This window comes from Heterocephalus glaber, unplaced genomic scaffold (assembly GCF_053883595.1).
Source record: "Heterocephalus glaber isolate CG9 unplaced genomic scaffold, H.glaber_assembly_v1.0 deba00000331, whole genome shotgun sequence".
Taxonomy (NCBI): domain Eukaryota; kingdom Metazoa; phylum Chordata; class Mammalia; order Rodentia; family Bathyergidae; genus Heterocephalus; species Heterocephalus glaber.
In genome coordinates this window covers 5746782-5760957 of record NW_028258142.1, presented here as the reverse complement: position 1 = coordinate 5760957, position 14176 = coordinate 5746782, and the positions used below count along the sequence as shown (strand labels likewise).

General features: G+C 32.8%; 1 protein-coding gene across 4 annotated transcripts in view; it reads left to right on the top strand.

Annotated features, from left to right (window-relative positions):
* Positions 1 to 14176, top strand: part of Znf407 (zinc finger protein 407) — a 517696-nt gene that overhangs the window by 260733 nt on the left and 242787 nt on the right. The gene's annotated exons all lie outside the window — the stretch shown is intronic.

Here is a 14176-nt window from a genome sequence, read left to right as displayed (position 1 = left end):
TATTATCTTTAAATCATTTAAATTACTTAATCAGATCAAGATTACATGGGGTTAAAAATGGAAATGTAATATTCATCATTGAATAACACTTATTCAGAGATACACCTTCTCTGAAAATAAAATGAGCAAAATATACCTTACCTATCATTTTTACATTTTATTTATTTGAAAATGACTATATGTTTTACAAACTATAACACCATAAAGAAGGAATTCTGTTATCTCTGTGATTCATATGCATGTGACTAGAAAATCTGATCTTATTTTATTCTGTGATTTATTCACAATCTCTATAAACTTGTATCCACACTGGGGAGTATGAGATTATGCTCAGAGAATTCCAGAATCTTGCTTAGATTTTTTTTCCTTTTTCCATTGCTGTGGTATATGGTAGAACAGTTCAATAAATATTGAATTTAAGAACGAGTATACAGATTTTACCTCACTTGGTAACAACAGCTTATTGAAGGTATAAACCATGTTTTTATTTGTGTTCATTCAAAATACCTGATATAATCTAATTTTGTTAAATATACATTTTAGCTTAAACTTTAAATGTATCTTAAAAAAAGTATTTCTAAAATGTTGAATATACAAATAGAAATGTCAAATTTCAGGAAAATCTTACATAAAACAGTTGAGCTATAAGTACTCTCAATTCTCAAGTGCTGGCTGTTGTTATCTAGCCCCTCTTCAGTTTTAACTCTCACTGCCCTCCTCCTCTCCATGCCCTCCTCCTCTCCATGCCTCCTTCAGCCATGTGGAATTCTTTTCATCTTTATTGCTGTGCCATGCTTTCTCCTTGCTTTCCACATGGCTGAATTCTTTCACTATTCAGGAATCATCTCCTCAGAAGACTTTCCTGGGTTTTTGCAGCTGGATGATGTGCTCCTCCACCTGCTTGGATGTTCCTTGTGTGTGAGGCACTTGCCTTCGACCTAGCTTTTCTCTCCACTTAGAAACTGAGTTTTCTCTGGACTGTAGGTTCTTTAAGGCACAGGTAGTATTTTGTTTTCCTTTGAGTTAACCTGTGTTCATTCCATTACCAGATGAACACTTATGATGAATGATTAAAGTAGTTTGAGTGATTTATTTATCTATAATATATGTATATTAAGATTGATCTAATAATGGCTTTTGGAATAATATATTATTACTTATACATGACATATAATAGTAATATATAATAGTAATTCAAATATATATGGTATTTATCATTTATAAGAAATATTGAAAACAATGACTTTTTTCAAAATTTCAGTTTATTACACTGTAAGTATTTAAAACTACTCATATAGAATATCTTTAGACTCTTTAAAATGGGATACTTTATTATATAAATAAGGGAATGCTTTTCAGGTTCTTGTTGGTGAGGAATCTAAATGGGTGTAAATGACGTGCTATGATGCAAATTGGAAAGGAACCCAGTGAAGGACTATTCAGTGTTAAACCAGTCCTTATTGGTTTGCCCTAAATAAACTGAAGTGAGATCAGCCTAGGGAGAGACTTAAGAGTATATAGTCATACAAGTGATGATTGAAAAGCAAGTTCTGAAAGTGAAATACCAGAAGGAAGAAGAGCCAAGTGATCCTGATTGATGATTTGGGAGTCAGGCGTGTGGCTCAGGCCATCTGTGACCCACATAAAGAGAACCGGATGTGCTGCTGCCTTCAGGGTGCCAGGCATGGAAGGCGACCAGAAGGGCAAAAGAGATACCAGAGAGAGAGTGCATGTTTTTACTGAATTTTAGTCAACTTTAACTATCTGCATTGTTACCTGAAATTTCTAAAAATTGAAAGGAATTTAAGCACTTTGAAATGATTTTGATGCTAAAGCCCTGTTCCTCAAGTTTATTGTGTGCACTCAATCTGCAGTATTTGTTAATTTACCAGATAATCTACTAAGAGATATCTTAGCTAACAACCAGTAATGAGGTTATAGCAAGAACTGGTTTCTACAACTTTTCATTTTGAAAAAGCATTGCAAATATATGATTTTCATCAAAGCTCAAGGGGATAGCTTACCTTCTTTCATTATAATAAGCATTGTTGATGAAACTCAGTAGAAACGAAGAATACTTTGTGTTCTCAGTCAATTTCTTGTTTCTTAGTAGTTTCTTTATTTTTGTTAGTATTAAAATATTACACAATTCTAGGAAGTTCAGAATTTTATTGTACTTGTATTACAATCATTTCAGCATCAAAAATAGAGTGTAGGGGGCGGAGATTTAGCTCAGTGGTTTCGCCTCCTGCTGCGCAAGCGCAAGGACCCGAGTTCGATCTCTGGTACCAAAAAAAAAAGGTAGAGTGTAGCTAGAAATTTAACGGAATAGTAATATTTTTTAACAAGCTGTAATAATATACAGTGAAATTTTCCAAGGAAAAAATTGAGATTAATCAAAAACAGCATGAGTTAATTCTTCTAAAAGGTGTTACTATCAATGAAGAGAACAGACCTTTTACAAGTATATCAGAAATGAGTAATACCAGAGAACAAATAAATCCATTAGTAATGGCAGAGAGAGATTAGAAAATTAATGAATTACTTTTAAGGTAGTTGAACTACTCAACTGATTTTGTTTTTCTGTATAACCCAGGCTGGCCTTGAACTCATGGTAGTCTTCCTGGCCCAGCCTCCAAGTGCTAGGATTGCAGACATATACCACCATGCCAGGATGCTTAACTAATGTTTAAAATTGAGTATTAATAGGAAGAAAAACAACATACTTGGAAATGATGTGTTAGACTAGCAAAAGAACTGTTGTATGTAACTGCTTAATATCTAAATAACACTATTTCTTGAAAAATCAAACATACATATCAGTGTGCTTCTCTTGTAGACAACATAAGGTGTTTAGGAAATTAATGAACTTCGTCCATCACTGGCAGTTACCTGTTAGAGATGCTAGTGAATTAGTTAAGGAAAATTTGTATTAAAGTTATCTGAAGTTTAGGGGTGTAGCTCAGACATAGTGCATGCATTTAGCTTGGGGAAAACTCTCGCTTCAATCCAGCAGCCCCCCCCCCCAAGCCTGATGATTACAATCTATTCATCTTAGAAAAACATACAAATATGGTCACAGAATATAGAAATTTCAAAGCTTTTATGTATAAGAAATCCTAGCATCTTAAAATGATACTAGTTTAGATGCAATATTTATAAGGATCATATTTATACCTTTTCCTTTCTATGTGTAATCGTAGGCACTAGCTAAAATCTGCTGATAGGAAATCATAGTTTTCCTTTAAATATTGGATACTTTAAGAGAATATAGAAATAATTTTGTCTTCAAATGTGGTTACATTTTTTGTTTCCTTGTTTGTCTGCTTGTAGGATATTCTGTTAATGGTATCTGGGCATCACAGGCTCAATAACCAATTTCTTCTTTTTTGCAGTGGAGTTTGAATTACATTTATACTTAATTTTTATTCTTTAGTGTGAATAAATAAGTGTGAATAAATAAATAAATAAATAAATAAATAATAACCTAAAACAGCCTTTCCTCTCCTAATCCACAAGCATAAGCGTTGAAGAATATGACTTTGGAAGGTGTATACCTAAGAAGAATCCAGATTCTAGTACTATCTCTAATTATGTCTGTCTGCTATCAGCCTGCATTTTTTCCCTCCCGGTTCTTATCTGAGATGCTTGCCTTTTCATTTTGCTGTAAGACTTCCACTTCACAACACTGTGAACCTTAAAATCTTCACTTCAATTTAAAAGCCTTTTGCTTAATATTGTATAATGCTCCAGGTTTTCATTGCTCTCACCAAGAATCAAAACTTCATTGGTTTTCATTCTTTTTAATTAAAGACTTTGTATTTTTAAAATTTATTTTGCCAAACATGAGAAAAAAATTGCCAGTGGAAATACAGGTAGAGGCACTTCCTTTCGCAGCCCTCTCTTGTACTTTTAAACAGCTTTGTCATATGGTTAATGAAGGAGAAAGTTGACAACATGTAGTGTGTATGTTGGCTGTCAGCAAATTGCAATGTGTGACCATACTGTTTCCAGTCATCAAAAGTATTTCCTAGTGTGATATCTGTTCATTTAAAGAAGGAAAAAATTTTCATTTTAAATAATCATTATTTTATGATATGTTTAAAATACAATAAAATAAAGGGGAAATCCCCACTATTCAAAACAACCAGTTTTCTTCCTCTTCTCATACTGGGAGTCTTTTTTTTTTCCAAATTACATGTCTCTTTCTCCCATGTAAGGCTTTTTGACTACATTTTCAAGTTAGATCTTTAATAACAGCCTCTTTTTCTCATTATAAATTTGTTTCTTAAAAATGTTGGCTTCATAATTCATATACTATATAGTGTGGCAAATATGAACTTATATAGAATTCTTCACAGTCATAGATTATTTATATACTTATATTTATATATAATATTCATATACTCATCACATATAGTCAATATATGAGTTTATATTATGTACTCATAGAGTGTTGTTCTTTTGTGTTAGTTGTAGGGAGATCTCTTATTGGAATATACGAGATTTTTGCTTTTGTCATCACCTTAGGCAGGACTCTTAATTCATGCTGGGCCTTTATTTTTGTGATGTAAGCATGAATATTAGATAATCTTTAAAGACTCTTTTGTAGTATATTCTGCTTTGAAAATTCTGCATACTATTGAAGTACTAAAGCCTGTGTCTTACTCACATATAAACTTGAATGGGTTTCTACATTGCATGACTTCTTGTATCCACTTTGTAAGACTTTGAGTGAGTTACTCTGCCTTTCCAATGATAACATCCACATCTAAATTTGGAATTGTAATGTTTTCTTCATAGAGCCATTTTGAAGGGTAAACCAGATTACAACTGTAAAATCTCTGAATCTTCTCCAAATGAGAAAAATGTGTGTATGTGGTGGGGAAATTATCAGAGTTCTTGCCTTGAGACTCTTCCGCAGCAGTGAGCAGAGCAGATTACAGAGGTGTGGTGACTTTGGAGTCCCTGCCCACCCTCCCAGGTCTGCAGTGCCACCCTGCATGTGCCTGGGCCTGCTTAACTCAGCCTCCCAGTCATGTGGACCATGGACATTCCTGAGAATCTTACCACCTTGGACAGCACGTCTTGGGGTGATGAGAGCTGATTTCCCAAAGAAAGAATAAGATGGAGTCCTGCTGTTTGAATATGCTGTTCATATATTAACTATGGAATGTTAAAGACTTGGTCGTATAGACACTAATTTTCATTTAGTTGGTATAATATAAGCTAGCAAAACCAGTTTATTGGCTGTGGCACATTTTATTCTGAAGAAGTCAATTTTTTGTTTCTAAGGAGGTTAATCATTTCAGAAGAAAACCTTTTGAAAATCAAGTAATACATTAAAATTAGAGAAAAAATAGCATATTCATAAAATTATACCTGAAATTATAGAGTAAATATTGGGTGAAATGATATATTATTTCTTCAATATTTTCTATTTTGTTGAAAGTTAAAGAATTTAGGGGAAAAATTTAAAAATATTGAATACTACAAATTCCTAGCATTTTGCTACTTTTACTTTAAAAAGTATAACTATTTTAAGTATTTTAATGAAGTATCATGAAGATGTTTTTTAAACTGTTAATCACATCACTAAAGGGTAGATTTAATTACTTCTCATTCCCTTTTTCTTCTTTTGATTTGTTTCTTCCAAAATTCAGTAGACTTTTACTCCTGTAACTCCAGTATATAACTGTTAAAATGATGTTCAAGATAATTACTTTAATCATACATTTTATTCATTCATTAAATGTAATTCATACATTTAATTCATATATTTTCTTGCCAAGTAATTCCCTCCCTCTTTCCCTCCCTCCTTTTCGGTTGGCAGCACCTCTGTACCTCTGCCCTATCCTAGAATAGATGTACACTTCTAGTACTATTGGATCTAATGTAGGAACTCAATGAAAATTTTTGTTTCTTTATACTATTTTGGTTTGCTTAGATAACTGTGTTTTTTCCATAATACACCCTTTGGAGAGAAATTTACTTACAACTCAGTATGGCAATGACATCTTAATAGGACTAATGATTCAAATACTGTCTTTTCTTAAATATAAATTTAAGATATAAATATATATACATATATTGTAGTTGTTCCTTCGATGTGTTTACACTTCAGCTAAGTATGATCTATAAGTTGCTTTAGTTATTAACATGAGTTCTAGCTGTTCTTGTAGATTTTTATGAACTATGTGACTGACGTATTTCCTTTTTTTAAGAAGCAGAGTGCATGTATAGCAATCGAAATGTTACCTGATTAAACAAACATCTAATTATATTATTTCCAAGTTTTAGATTTTGACGATTTGAGATATTCCTTCAATGGCTATATATTTACATTTTATTTTTGTTATGCATATTAAGTTGAAATATTTCACAGTATAAGAATTTAGGAGTAAGGACCACCTGAATGTGACCTGAGTACAAGGGTGCAAGGCTTTGCATGAGGTGTGGTGAATGGCAATTGGTCCTGGTGACCAAGATTAATGAAACTCAGATGGATTTTAATTAGTGCAGCTGCAGTCATCAATTATCTAGTGAACACAAATATTGTTATATTTGGGAAATTCTTGATTTATTTTATTCCACTGGCCAGCAGATTTAGATGAATGAGTTCTCATCATAACCACTCTAAGAAAAATCGCCAGAGGCCAGAGTTTATTATTTAGGACATAATCAGTAAAAGTGAACAATACAGAAAAAAATGTTATAAAGTGCTCTCAGCATTAATTTGGAATTTTTGCTGAAATGTTTGGCTTGTGTAGTGTGTCAAAAACATGAGGGCATCTTGAACAAAATTCGGAGCAGACTATCAAGAAGGGAACATGTAGTGGTTACTGTCCCATAGATGAATTGCCACAGAGGTTGGTGCACATGCACTTAACAGGTTGCAGCCACATTGCAGAGGTTGTGTGATGTGATCATCTCCTCTTGTCCTTTAAGCACATATTTCAGCAGAAGAATGGACAGTGCCTACAATGTTGGATAATGGGAAAATCCAGCATTTTACACACCTAAAAATATCTGTATTTATCTGTGTGCATGTATGCATACAAACATGTACACAAGCCTTCACATATATTTATTGTGGGTTTAATTTTGCTTTAAAGTAATTTTCAAAGGTAAGTCCTTGAATTAAATGAATATAAAAATATATTTTAGAGAGAATATTTATACTTTTTTAAAAAAAGAGCATAACACTTATGTCAAATTCATAACTAGATATATAAATTAAGACTACTTTAACATTCCTAAATTAAATTTGGAGCAAAACAATGGAAGAATCCAGTTTCTTAGCACAATTAGACCTTATGGTTAAATAGTTTCTTTTTATTTGAACATCTTTTTTTTTTTGTCTACCTTTCTGTCTGTTTTGAGGCAGTGTCTCATTATGGAGTTCAAAGTGGCCTTGAACTCATGATATAGCTGTTGTGGAACTCACAGAAATTCTCCTGACTCAGCCTCCCAAGTGCTGGGATTCTAGGCGTGTACCACTACATCTGGGTGAACATCTGTTCCTTTTTATAAATTTTAGAGACTCTGACAAGCCTCTGGTCTCAATACTAAACTTATAGTATATATCCTTCAGTTCAAAGAATATGCAATACTTCCTGTCAAAACTATCCATACAGATGCCCTTCTGCTGTCACAGCATATTGCCATTGTTGGTTTGCCCACCTGTATTGTTGCCAGATAACATGCATCTGAAAATTATGAAAATAAATGTCTTGACTTTGATATATACCAGGAAGACCAGTTGGCTAAGTACCCAGATGGTCAGTGTGAGATCAGGTGGTAGCATGCACAAGCAGGTGAATAGGATCGTTTCTTGGAAGCATAGTGAGGAGCTTGAACTTTATTTAAAGATTAATGGTAGGCCACATTCACATTTAAATCACCTAATGATAGTGTATTATTTAGTTTTCAGACATGCTGCATTACCTGTCATATATTTGATGGTTTGTATACTTTTGGAAGATAAGTAAGCCCAGCCTAACCTAGTCCTGTCCAGCCTAGCCTATCCTGCTCTTTCATAGGATCATCTTGAGTAGTTTAATGTCATTAACCACAGTGTGCACCTTCTGGGCCAGAGGAAATGGGAGATAATTTTGTGACTCAAACTCGAAATGAAGGGCCGAAAGAACTGGGTTTTATTGCTATCCTAGCAATTTAGAGATATGAATATCTTTGATTTTGTTTCCTCAGTTATAAAATGAGTGTACTGCATTAATGTGATTTTTAAGATTACTTAGTATCATAATATTCTTTGATTATTTAAGAAATATCTTTGCTAATTGGCATATTATGAGCTACCTATATGGAAATGAAAGTATTTCTTTTAAAATTTATTTTTTTCTTTAAGAAATACTTACAGTTTCATAGAAAACACTTTTAAATTTCCTTGATTTTGAATGTATAATATAAAACAGTAGCCTCTGAGGTCGTATGCCATTTCTCACCTAAAAATGAAAAACCTGAGCATTAGTTATTATGGCATAGTGATGGATTAGTTTTCCCATGAAAATTAAACGCATTTTTGAAAAATAATCTGCCCCATAATAATCTTCATTGAGATTTTCTTGTTTTCCTTAATTTACTTTTTAATGATACATTATTTCATATATACAGCACAATATATACACACACTATGAATATAGCGGAGAAAATAATGATAGAAATAACCATCCACTTAACTCCCATGCAGTTTAAGACAGAACCCAACCATTGTCTTTGAAGTCTTCTATATGCCTCTCTTTGATTGCATCCTTTTTCCTTCCCCAGAAGTGACTGCTATCCTGATTTCTGTTAATTATGTTGAGCATAGAGCATCAAAACACAACATTAGCTATTCATGGTGTAGAGAAATATTCCTTCCTTCTTACGTGTTTTTTTATTCTCAACCTAATGTATTATTTTCAACTTCTAGCCATTAGTGTACTCTGTTTTTGGCTCTTTCACTTAACAGTAGTGTATACCTTAAAACATGTTATTGATAAACTAATATGACTGAACAAACGCATATATATATATATATATATATATTAGTAGGTTCTATTGATATGCACTGATGCATAAGAATTTGGGCTCTAACTCTATTTCTAAGCATTCACAAGGCATCCTATCTATAGGCTTTCTTAATATTTTATAGGCAAAGGAACATTTATACGGGAACTTTTATTCCAACAAACCATTATTTATTTGAAAATCCTTACTTTACCAAAAATGTATGTGCTTTATTGATGCTCTTTAATAAAGAAATTCAAAACCTTACTCATAATAATTCAAGAAATAATTGAAAAGAATAACAATAAAAATGCTAATATTTAATGGATACAAATTACTGATTTTGCTTTTATAATCTCCATTTTTTCTCAGAAGTCATATAGGTTTTGGAAAAATAGCAAGAATATTTTACTAAGTAGCCATTTACTCTTTCATATAACAAATGCAACTTTCTATAAATTATTTGAAGCTTATCTGATTTCTTGTTAGGGTAGTTAGAAGGATGGAGGGAAGAAATACATAATAACAACATTTTTGTGACAGAAGTTATACTTTATGTTTTTGCTTTATCCCATTCAGTTCAACTTGAAACACACCTCACACTGAAAGGCAAGTGGAGAACTGCTGTATTATCACTTTGTCAAAGGCTGTGACAACACCCCTAACAATAAGAGAGTTTTTCTTTTTGTTTATAACACTTAAATGTCTTGGCGATTAGAACTTTTCCCTTTTTTTCTCTGAATAAAATTGTTTTCTGCTGATTTTTTTTTATTACTCTAGTGAGGGAAAAGAAAAGCAACCTTATTTCCTATTACAAATTATTATAAATATTGGAGATGCAGATTTTTCTTAGATCATTAGCATATCATGCTGAGACCCACACCAGAATGTACCATTAACAAAGCAGCCTTCATGTAATTAATGTAAATAATATGGGACTACAGCTTGAGTTACCCAGTCAGCCTTGGCAAAAAGCATTTGTCATAACGCATGTAAGGAGCTGGGCCTCAATTCAAATTAAACTTCATGGGTTTGCCCCTTTATTTTTCCTCTTGTGCTATAAATTTCTGTGAAGCATTTATGACTATAAATTTCTTTGAAACACCTACATAGGAGAAGGCAATCGAGTAAGCTGAAATTAAAATTTTATTATTTACAATGCTTCCACTGGTGAGGACAATTAGTATCTTCATAAAGCCAGAAATGTAGATCCTGGGAATGCAGCTGAGGGCTTTTCTCCCTATCCTTAGAAGTGTTTTCTGTCCTTTGTAGCTGCCAGCAAATCTAAAGTGTGGTTTCTGTCTGCCATTTGCTACTATTGCCCTCTGACTCCAAAACACAGAGGAGCATTGTAAATTTTTCATGAAGAGGTTTCAGTCTGTAAAACAGCAAACAGGAATAATGTTTTAAATGCAATCATTGTCAAGTTTGAACAATGTAATTTATCAAGAGAGCAGTTTGTACTATATAATAAGTTTCATATATTAATACAATTTTTCATCTGATGTCAGGCTTCTGATTTATGAATAGCCCATGATCTAAGGTGATCATTGAATTATAATTCACGTAATAAGAAGCCAGGAATAAGACCCTGGAACTGCTATCCTGGATTAGCTTACATGCCACCAAGCCAATTTACTAAACAACCGTGGGCTAAATGATACAGTTTTTCTAATTCAAAGAAGGCACTCGTTAATTAGATAAAGTCTAAAGCTCTCATTATTTTTAAATGATTTAAGAATGGGTAAAGATCTTACAGCTTATACTGCAGCTTTAATAGTTTTGTGCTTACTGCCTTGTATTAAGAGTATTAAAGACAGATGGGCAAGGCCGATTTAAACCAATTACAGCACTTCACGTATACCAGTAGCAACGACTATTTGTAGACCCATCAGATACCAATGTTTGACGTGTTTCAGATGGTTAAAACACCATTGATTTATGATTTATGAATACCTGTGTTTTTCTAACTTGGGGGAAATAAGCACACTTCTGGCCTACATTTACTATTTGGTGAAATATTTCATAGTCCTCATTAATGCTTACAAGTATTTTGTAGATACTTAACTTCCTGATATGCCAGTATAAGAAAAAACAATTCATTTCAGCTTACTGAGTTCCTCTTAGGTGCCAGGCCACTAGGCTAGATTCTGGGGAAATCTTCAACTCATCAAATGAGTTTCATTTTAGTTATTTTAATTCCTGTGATTACAAATAGATAATATATTCTAGAAGCACATTCAGGTTATTGTCAGTTGTTATTTTAAAAAACAAGTGGAAGACTTAAACTAAATCTTTCTAAGAAGGTGAATTTGCCTTATATCACTTGAAATATTTCATTTTCAGTTTTAATTCTCAATATAAATTTCACATGGATACCATAACTATCATTAACTTTGTTTTTGTTTTTTGTATTTGTTTTTCTTTTTAAACCCCTTCCTTATTGTTTGCTGTCTTGTTATTGCCGTGATCATCTTCAAATTCAGCTGATTTTATGTATAGTAAGCATTTACTTTGTATGACAGAAAGATGTTCTTACCACCTATCCGGAAAGTAGGCATTGGCTGATTGTTTAAGATAGTTTGAATTTGGCATTCTTTTTGTAAGTTTGTTTTTCTTACATACATATAATCTTTGCAAGATTAGGTTCCACTTTTATCAAGCTATTTCTTTCCTTTGGAGCTGCCTGGGGACTGTTGGTAATCATCACCTCAAATGGCTTACAGACTTCAGTGAGCTGTTACTTTTGCCTCTTTCACTTTTCATCATCTTTCACTTTTCTTTATCAATCCCAGTTTTTTAATTAGTTCTTTTTAAGTTGATGGCATACTTTTACAATAAAGGAAGGGTAATTAAATATTTACCTATATTGGAAATCAGGAAAGTAAAATGAGATAAATAAAAGGTTTCAAATTGTTCTACAATTCTCCTGTGTTGCCTTTATTTTTGTCTTTTAAAAAATTACCTATGTGAACAACAAGATCTGTTATTAATGGACCTGAGTAGAACAAGTTATTTGTTAGAGTAACTTTTGACCTGTTTAATAAGTACTGATGCTGTGTAGTGGAGTTTTTATTATACTCTGCAGTGTACAGTTATGAAGTGTGGTACATAAAATAAAAGCAATAATGTTGATATTTCTGAGGGATCCATCAGTGCTGACCTGAAGCAACATATTTCATCTGGTTTGTCTGGGTATTAATGCTTGAAAGTTATAGCTGAAATTACTAGAAACAATATTATGTCTGTGACTTCTGATTGTTTACTGTTTAAGTAACCTCACCCTTTGTGATTCTCAAAACTATTCCTATGATAGTCCATTACTGTTGGTGTCAAGAAACAAATGAAAAAGATGAAATACATTATTGTATTAAGCAGTTAGACATTTTAGGCTAAATTTTAGAATTTAACGTGTTACTGTGTAAAGAGCAAGCAGACACAATTCTGGAAGGAGAACAGGAGAGGACAGGTAATTCTTTAGGTATAGGCAGGCTTTATATGTATGTAATATTCAGATCTGTGCTTCATAAAATCATTAACTTGAGATGGACCCTTATAAGAAATGAAATGATTAAGGAAGAAGAAATTATTTTCCATATAAAAATATAGCATAGGCATGACAGAGTGTTGTCCTGACGATGAGTATTCAGTATTGGAGTAGATTGCCATTTGAATTTGCAGTATACATTTATCTGCCCATAAATGTATATTGTTTTGAACTTTTTAAATCAGATTTTACATTCCTTGAGGATGATGAAAGTGTACTACTTATCTTTTTCTGTGCAGAACACAAGGTAAGACCTTGCTCAGAGTAGATGTTTCAGAAATAATTAAAAAACTGATAATGGAGCTACTTAAGTTTTTTCCTTCCAACACCTCCCAAATAATATGAGACCAAGGAAAACAAGAAACATTATTTCCTCACAATAGTATTAAGATAGTAATATCTATGACTACTGCCTACTTTTTTTCTCATTAAAACATAACCACTTTCAATGCTTTCGGTTGTATGAAAATCACATGGTTGTTTTTGTTGAGAAGTATGTGATTTTTAAATAACTAAAGCTTCAGTTAATTTTTAATTAAGCTTCTAAACTAGAGAACCCTAATACTGTTGTCATTGTTATTAGTACTACTTAAGCAGCCAAAAAATTGAATCATCATTTTTATCAAGCTTATAATGTTTATATGGATGTAATTTACTAATGATTTTTTTACTAAAATTTCTGTTGTTGCCAAAGTAAGTTTTATGCCACATTTTCAGATTCATCAACTGCACCAAGTGTGTTGATAATGTAAATTTTACTTTGGATTTTCCTGATCGCAATAGGAAAGTTGTTAATTAGTGGCAGGTAACTTTTTAAACATTCTTTTCTATGGTACTGTGATTTTATATGACTATGGTAAGTCATTGGGTTTTTTTTCCTTTGAGGGAATACTGTAAAGCTATTAAAAATACAGCAGCTATAAAAATAGTAATACGTGATTGTTTTGTATGATTTTTCCTCATTTTTAATTTTAGAAGTAAAATAATTAGCTAAACAGACACTGTAATTTTCCTGAATTATTGTAAAGGCGTTACTAAAAACATAGACATGGGTAGGTCTGTTAATTGCCTGTCCCTATCCATCGTGTTCACTTCATATATGGCCTGGAATTCTGAGAGTAGAAACATCATTGGACCTCCAGCAAGTGCTGTGATGTTAATCAGCCCAGTGTTCAAGACAGAAAAGCAGATAGTCTGAAATTGCACTTTAAACTGAGACAGACTGTCAGTCCTTAGGAATGGTGGGGATGGCCTATTTATGTAATCAGATACTAAACCTGGAAGGAAGCTGTCAGCCACATTCTTACTGTGTAAGCAGCAGGCAAACTGCCTTATCTGACAGACAGTGTGTAAATCTGTCCATGCAAAAATCCAAATGTTTAGTTTGCTTCTAGTCGCTGTAATAATCTGCTTATTTTCGTCTGCTACAGCAGTGACATCACTTAGCAGAATGAGCTGCAGACAGAAGGCCCAGATAAGGACATGTTAGTGTCAGTCATTGATTTCTTGATTGGCAAGGAGATAAATAGGAATTTACTCAAGGTTTGCTTTCACCTGAAAGAATAGGGCAATATGTTCTGGACAGGAATAACTTTATTTAGCTTTACGTCTTGAGAAAAT